This window comes from Pteropus vampyrus, unplaced genomic scaffold, assembly GCF_000151845.1.
Source record: "Pteropus vampyrus isolate Shadow unplaced genomic scaffold, Pvam_2.0 Scaffold168, whole genome shotgun sequence".
Taxonomy (NCBI): domain Eukaryota; kingdom Metazoa; phylum Chordata; class Mammalia; order Chiroptera; family Pteropodidae; genus Pteropus; species Pteropus vampyrus.
Genome location: NW_011888949.1, coordinates 39,842 through 45,655, shown reverse-complemented (window position 1 = coordinate 45,655; position 5,814 = coordinate 39,842). Strand labels below are relative to the sequence as shown.

General features: G+C 46.7%; 1 pseudogene; it reads right to left on the bottom strand.

Moving 5' to 3' along the window:
- Positions 1 to 2,510: 2,510 nt before the first annotated feature.
- Positions 2,511 to 2,629, bottom strand: LOC111745890 (annotated as a pseudogene).
- Positions 2,630 to 5,814: the final 3,185 nt, after the last annotated feature.

Here is a 5,814-nt window from a genome sequence, read left to right as displayed (position 1 = left end):
TAATTTGCCTGCACTTTCGTCCCTATCAAAAAAAAAATGTTTTTACACTGCTTGTTTTCCATCTTACGGTCTAATACTGGCACAATCTACTTATCAAGGACTAAAACATGTTTCTGTTCAGACAAATAGGTACCTGATCTGACAACAAGGACGGATAAGGTAGTCGCACACTGTTTATATGTGGCCTAAGGTTTTCCTGTCATAACTCCCATGGTTATCTTCCAAGCAAAGGGTTTTTTCTCCTTATCTCCCCAGTGTGTTAAACCTACTTGGCACCTTAGCTTTACCACACACTTTCTCCCAGTGATCTCTCCCTCCCTCCCTCCCTCCCCTCCCCTCCCTCCCTCTCTCTCTCTCCCCCCTGTAAGCGCCGTGTCACTTACTTTTGAAATATTCCAAGGTCATGTATACATGTGTTTTTGCTGTAGGATTTTGCTGATGACTTTTCTTTTTTTTCTTTCTCTGAGAGGTTCCTGACTTTTTTTTATATATATTTCTTTTATTTCATCAGTAGTCTTTAATTAGCCCTTTATTCTTAGTCCATGCGCAATATGTGTCATTTTAATAATTTTCTTAATTCAGCCTTGATGTAACACCCAAGAATGCTGTGATATATTAAACTTATTAGATTTATATTGCGCACCACTGCCGCTAACCTCATGGAGCGTGAATAAGTAATCGTGATTTCTAATAGATGCCCAGCATTTCCACCTCGTCGACGATTACATAAACAAGGTCAAAGCATACCAAATGGATCTTTTGCACTGAAAGCAGAGAACATAATTTTACCATACGGCACAATGAGAATGAGAACCCAACAAACAGAAATTATGTAACAGGTAGTTCCCTAAAAAAAAAAAACGGCATGCCAAAATCATGATCCTTCTCCCTTAGAGTGACTTGCTTTTCCAAGAATAAGTATAAATACCTGGTGTCAGCAGTATGACCGAGGTGACAATCAAGGAGCAGATGACCAGAATCACGAGCAACGCGATGGCTATGCCTTTCCAATTTCTCTGCGGAGGGTTACTCCCCACCAGCTCCTACAAACAACGTAAAAGAGAAACGCGGTGAGTGAAATAAGGAAATAAAATAAGCTGAATAAATACATTCTCTTTAAACCGAGAACCGAGGCATGAAACAGCGAGAGAAGCGGCCTCGACCTTGAAGCCCAGACTCACCCTTTCCTCCACCCTTTCGCCTTCCCCGCTCCATGGCAAAACCTCGTCTTAAGAAAGAATCTGAGATCGCGTTAAGTTTTAAGCTTTTTTGTGAACTTGATGGTCCAGTCCTTCCCCAATAACCCAGGCTCCGGCGTTGGGTAACTGTAGAGTCTTCTCTTCATTCCAGCCCATCCGGTGACCCCCCAGACTCACACCCAGGCACATGCGGCTTCCAGCCCTAACTGCTCTCTCGTCTGTCTGTCCGTCCTTCCTTCCTTCCTTCCTTCCTTCCTTCCTTCCTTCCTTCCTTCCTTCCTTCCTTCCTTTCCTTTCTTTCTCTTTCTCTCTCTCTCTCTCCTTCCTGCCTCTCTCTCTCTCTCTCCCTCCCTCCCTTCCTTCTTTCTTTCCGTCCCACCGTTAACTTCTATTCAGGCCACCAAATTCGAACATTAATTTATCGCTTACTATGTGTCACTTTGAATGAACCGCTGCCCACCGCTCAGCATCGTGAGCTCTTCCTTCCTTCCGTAGCTCCTCATACGGAGCGTCAAGATCTCCTGGGTCTGTCTTCCTAGGTGACTCTCCTACCCCAGTCTAGGGTTTAATGCCCCCCTGGGAATTGTGTTTGCACTGTAGCAGGGATCGGGGGTTGGAGGGTGGATCTGGAGACCTTGCCGAAGGATGCTAAAGGTTAAATGAATCTAGAAAACAATTCAGGCATATTGGTTGTTGAGACCAAAATTTCAGTTCCTTTCAAATTAGGATGATTATACAATTTATAGTCCAAACCGGGGTTCTTTGAGAGACAAAAGGAGTTAATATTGATAATTAACAAGGTAGAAATATAACAGTTATATATTCATAACTGTAATTTTTCATTATACAAGAGCCGCTGGGACTCTGCAGGGCAAATAAAGACATATGGTCACACTGTAAGTGGACTATTGCCACTTCTGTCGATACATAGATTACAGAATATTCTCCGTGATAGCCCCTAATCACAACTCACATGAATTCCAAGTCAGATGAAACAGAATGGAGATGGCCTCAAAAGGTAGATAACACAGCACGTAGATATATCTTTACCCAAGACTTAAATTCCTGGAATGTCTCAAATGTCTGCAAATCAAAATGACACTCGGCCACGAGATAGAAAATGGTTAATATTTGCCACCCCAGGATTTAATATTTGCTTTCTAGGTTATCAATTTAAGAAAAGCTCTGAGAGCCACTGTAGCCTCGGCAAGAAAGAATTCTATAGCTGTTTAGAAATTTTTACCAGGATTCTTATTTGCCATCCGGAAATTCAATTTCTCTCTTTTTCTCTCTTTTTTTGTTTTTTTTTTACCCCTACAGCACCTGGTCTTCCTAGGTGGTCTCCCATCCAAGCACTAACCAGGCCCGACCCTGCTGAGCTTCCGACATCAGACAAGATCGTGCACATTCAGGGTGGTGTGGCCATAGACTCGATTTCTCTATTAATAAATGGCTTTTTACCAGTTAAAAATAAGAGTAAACATAAGCATGGAATCATGACAAAAGATTATACTCAGCCAATCTCACTTCCTGCCGGCCAGGGTTTTCTATGGGAGACACTCACTGGTCACGATACCCAGGAGAAGTGACAGAATCCCTCTGATTCGGCAGCTTTTCACTTCGCAAAGAAAGGAAGCCCTTCTCACCAAATCCGTGATTGGCATAAACCGTAAACAGTCCTATTCTCACGACTAACACGGCGCACCAAGTCTCTCGCGGTCCCCAGCAGACGTTTCTCCACCACCGATCAGATTAAAACCCTGGATCGCCGTCGGAACCAAGACATTTTAATCCTCAACACCAAAGCTCACTCTAGATCCCGAATGGTGACGGTCATGTTCTTGCCTTCATCAGCTCCAACGAGCCATCTGGTTTTGAACCTCACGCCTAATAAGAATAACTAGAACTCTAAATTCTGTTTTAAGCACACTCATTAGAAGCGCTGGTGGAAGTTTAAAGGCAAAAATGTCTAAGACTTTTTTTTTGCTTTCTGTCAGTTTCCTGACCAGCTGGTAGCGTAAAGGATTTACTCGCAAAAGCGCTCTCAAACAACTGTCCTAGTGACAAAAGTCCCTCTGGCATTCTTGGTGTGCCCCTCCCTGAGGCAGACACACCCGCAAAATGACGTCCAGGTCTAGGCTGGATGTGGTCAGGGATCAGGATAGACGGAGTGTGTCTACAAAGATAACCGAAAAGAGACGTTTGTAAAATGTGTCACATGAAGTATGGTTCGAGGGAGTGTTCAGACGCGAAAACCAAATACTTAGTCTTCAACTATTTGAATTATAATGTGGAAGAGAGAGAGGCCTTTTTCCGTACAGCTCCAGAAGGCAGGGGTAGAGCCAAACTGAATGACCAGAGACAGAATGATGCAGCCGTAAAACTTCAGGATTTCTAACCGTTAACTTGGCCGAGCAATAGAACGGGTTCTTCACCAGGAAGAGAGCAGGGCGGGAGGGTCGGTCCTCCAGGGACAAAGGTGGAAATAAATGATCTCAAAAATGCCCGACACAGTGTAAGTTCTGCGGACACCACAGGGCGGGAAGGAAAGACGCGAAACCGTGCGGTCGCTCCTGTGGGTGCAAAAGATAAATGAAAAAGGGCAGATCTGGGACGAGGATGACGACGCTGCTTCCTCCACACTCGCTGGACTAAGGTTTCGCACGGAAAACCAGCTCGGTACGTGTTACCGGACGGGAGAGTGCACAAGACGACACCCCAACAGGTGTCGGGAGCGCGGCCCACTTACGTGAAGCGACGCTGACCTTCTGCACCGTTTCTCGAGGGCACACGTGTCCTATTAAACCAGGCTCATTTCACCCACAGGCATTCTTTACGAAGCTGAATTTCATTCGCCAAATTTCATTTTTCAGAGTGCAGGTCATTTTTTTTTTTTTAACTACACAGCGGTATCGTAACAATAATAATAGGAAACAAATTAAAGAGAAAAAAATCATTAATCTTGCCAATCCTTGTTAGTCCTGCTCTATACGCATGTCATTTTTACATAGTTATAACTAGACCACAGATATGGTTTTTCAGTTTGAATGCAGGTTAATACGTGTTTCTCTGAACATCTAATTTGGGTCCCCAAATTCAGACTTCCTCGTCATCACTTGCAGAGCTGAATTATTTAGAATTTGAGTAGAAATGCCCTGCTTGCCACGAAGGGTGAGGGAAGCTAATAATCTATCCCCGAAACACTGAGCTTCGGTAGCGCACTTTTCAGTAGAATTATGTATTTTGGGCTAGAATGGTGATACATTTCCTGTTCTGTTTGGTGCCGCACGCATGCCTTGGAGGTCCCAATAAAATGGAAAAGCATATTTACAATTAATTGTTTGCTCTAAAAAGCTAAACAAATCCCCCATGCATCATCCACCCACCCATCCATCCATCCATCCATCCATCCGTCATCCATCCATCCATCCGTCATCCATCCATCCATCCATCATCCAGCCATCCAGCCATCCATCATCCATCATCCATCCATCCAGCCATCCATCATCCAGCATCCATCATCCACCCACCCATCCATCCATCATCCATCCATCCATCTATCTATCCATCATCCATCTATCTATTACCCATCCGTCCATCCATCATCCACCCATCCATCTATCATCCATCCATCCATCCATCCAACCATCCATCATCCATCCATCCATCATCCATCCATCCATCCATCCATCCATCCATCCAACCATCCATCATCCATCCACCCATCATCCATCCACCCATCCACCTGTCCATCCACCTGACACATGGTTATCCAGCGCTTACTCTGCCAGGCCCTGTTCTGAGAACCTTGGGTGTAGCAGTGAACAGAACAAAGACACTGTTATCAGCCCAACAAACCACGCGGCTTCCATGTTTTCTCCATCTCTTTCGTGTTTTCTAGTGCAGGGAGGAGGAGACAAGTAACAGACAGACAGACCCACTGAGAGGAGCGGAGCAGGAAGAGGGGTCCTGTGAGCTTCTGTCTGTACGGAGGTCAGTGACATCTGAACAGAAACCGAAACGCAGCTGGGAGGAGGCGCGTCAGCCTGCTGGGGACTGAGCTGTGTCCCCCCTAAATTCATGTGTTGAAGCTCTAAGCCCCAGGCTGACGGTATCTGGAGGTGGGGCCTTTGGGAGGCACCGAGGGTGAGAAGCAGTCATAGGGTGGAGCCCCACGATGCTGCTGGTGCTCTAAAAGGTAACCAGGGCACTGCATCCTCCTCCCTCCCTCCCTCTCTCTCCCTCTCCCTCTCTCTCTCTCTCTCTCTCTCTCTCCATCCACATGCATCTTGAAAAGGCAACAGCAAGAAGGCAGCATCGTCCACCCAAGGAGAAGGTGCCCGCCAGGCACCGCAGCCGGTACCTTGGCCTTGGCCTTCCAGCCCCGGGAACCGTGAGAAGTAAAGAAGCTGTCTCGGCGGCCCGGCCACGTGTCGTGCCGTAGCAGCCTGAGTGAGTAAGTCACGGGCTGGCATCTGAGAGCGCCCGGCCCAGGCAGGGGGGCGGTGGCCCGAGGGAGGTGACCCCGCTGGGTGAGGAAGCCGGGGCGGGAGCTGGGGCCAGAGAGGGAAGGGCCCGCAGGCCAAGCTGTGGGCTTGGCTTCTCCTCCGAGAGC